Consider the following 2,751-nt stretch of genomic DNA (forward strand, 5'->3'; position numbering starts at 1 on the left):
AAATTCAACTTGTTCGCACACTTCTACGCTCAAACTTTCTCTACACCCAATCCCTATACCTTTGACACTCAACACTTGAACGCTATCAATTATTACATTAACACTAATTACATCCAGTTACACAAACACCACAACTACTACACACGCCCCTTTTCTCTCGCAGAAATACAATTGATACTTAAAACACTCAAACACATAGTATCAGGTGAAGACATCAATACTACGATCATCAAATTTTTTTCCTGAAAATATACTTAAACACTTAACCTCTCTCTACAATATATCCTTATTTTCCGGATGCTAAAAGTTATCCCCAAGAAAGACTCCAACCTTAGCCTACCAAACAGCTATAGATCCATAAGCCTTTTAAACATTTTAAGAAAAATTTTGAAAAAGTTATGTGTAACAGGTTGCTACGTTACCGAGAAACTAACAACATTCTAAATAATAACCAAAACGCGAGCAGAAAGCGCAGATATACGACAGACTACCTAGTAAGATTAGTCGAAACTATAACCAAGGGTTTAAGCATAATCATTTCACAGCTGTAGCCTTTCTGGACGTAAAAATAAATACAAAAATCGGCACTGTTTAGCATAATGCCCTCAAGTATAAATTACTAAATAACAGAATTACTATTCTATTAATGAGAGGACTCTCAAGCATTATCATCCACAGAATTGTTAAAGTCAAAGTTAACAGTTGCATGTCCAACTCATTCCCATTGAAAGCAGGAAACCCCCAAGGCTCCATCCTCAGCCCACTACTCTACATCCTCTTTGTAAATGACATACCGCTTCTGCGGCTACTACATATACATTCATTTCTTAATATGTCGATGACACTGCCGTCTGACACATTAAATTAATTAATTATAGGGTGTAACAAATGGAGAGCTCTTCTCAACCCGATTAAAACACGGGTAGTAGCATTTCACAGTAAAATAGGTATAAAATACAAGAAAACTCAAACTCACTATATACAACACCCCAATCACTTTTAATATTACGAGCCAAATTTTAGGTATCACATTAAATTAACACTATCATGGACCATTCACTATGACAATATCCTCAAAAAGACCAGCACCAGGTTAGCACTCTTTCGCCGAATCGGGGGTTTCAACAAAGGTTGCATCAGCCACTCTATTATCAAAATCTACAAAGCCCACATCAGGCCTCTCAACGAATACGGATTCCCCATTACATGTAACATGCCCAACCCAATATATAAAAAAGTTCCAACAGCAACTGGTCACTGCGATTAAAACATCATTCCGTCTATATACATTTATAGTCACAGCTTGAGGTCCCCTAATTAGTGGGTTGCTCCCTATTCAATTATATCAACAATGTATAACAAAAATATAGTAACTAATCCTTTTATTCTTCCCTAGCCTCGCATTTCGGGCACCGATCAGGTATATCATTTGGTGCTTGACTCGTGAAAGGAGGTTTTCTCCGGACACCCTGGTTTCCCCCTGCAACAAAATTTCACAGGACACAGGATATTATATCCCAGCCTCCCTGCAATGGGACGTTAATAAAATAAGTCCGTAAGACCAGCCACTGTGACTAACTGGTTATAGTTTATCAAAATTTTACAAAATCTTTTAATTTCAATAACATTTCTTTTACACATCTTCCAAAAACAAAATTACGTTCACTTTGTCTGAATCTCTCTGCTCTTTCCTGGGAGACATCTACGTTATCAACGTGTTCCACACCTATGGCAAAACGACGGTTTCTCCGTGGCTTTTCCAGCGCCCTTGTGTCGACATAGTTTTCTAACATCCACGCACCCATAATAATTTATCTCTGAATTTTTATGTCCAATCTAAGCCTAGTGGCCTTAAACAAATTTGACACTTAATCTTTCAACTGTTTCTGACCATCTCGGGTTGAGGCACCAGAACATTAATTCTGAGACCTGAAAGGTTTTCAAACTTAAATTCCTGCAATGAATTCTGATGTAATTTAGTGGGGAAATTCTTTTAAAAGTATCTGGTAAAAACAATTAAATGTTCAGCCATATTGTTCATCACGTCAATTAACACAAGCAGAATTAAACCAAAACTAAACCAATATGGATTCTTTAGGTAGTAACATCTATATATTTCCTAAAATTGATATGGGACTGTAAATTAAGTTGCTGTCATTAAACAAAAAGTATCAAATATAAAATCTGGCAAAGAGCATGTTATCATAAGAGTGCGACCGTCAATAACTTATTATAATCAGAAATCATATTTAAAATGTATAAAACATATGTATATACATCCAGCCATAGAATATGCTTGAGCAGCATGGCTTAATGCATTAAAAACACAAACAGTAAAATTACAGAAAACATTGTTAGATCTAGTACTTTGAGTTTCGAAGTTATTAGACTCGTCTGTGATTATACTGCTAGTATTAGAGTGGTTATATCAATACCAAATAAGATAGCTAAGTTCTAACAATACAAACCTAATTCTAGCAACGTCAGCCGTCAAATTTTATTGACGTTGTTGCTTCATACAATTAGTTAGACTAGAAACATAATTAACTCTATCGAGTCTGCGTGGTTGACATTTTGTCGCCCCTATTTGTTTCGTTCTCGAAGATAAAATACTTAATGTAATTGCATGCATTTTTTCTTAACATCTAGTTTGTGTTTGAAAAATTATACTCATTTGTGACAATATTTGTGAAGATTTGATAATAATATGTGTTTTTTTTTTTTCTGTCTTGTATAATACATCAAATATAT

Source organism: Tachypleus tridentatus, chromosome 4 (assembly GCF_004210375.1).
Source record: "Tachypleus tridentatus isolate NWPU-2018 chromosome 4, ASM421037v1, whole genome shotgun sequence".
Taxonomy (NCBI): domain Eukaryota; kingdom Metazoa; phylum Arthropoda; class Merostomata; order Xiphosura; family Limulidae; genus Tachypleus; species Tachypleus tridentatus.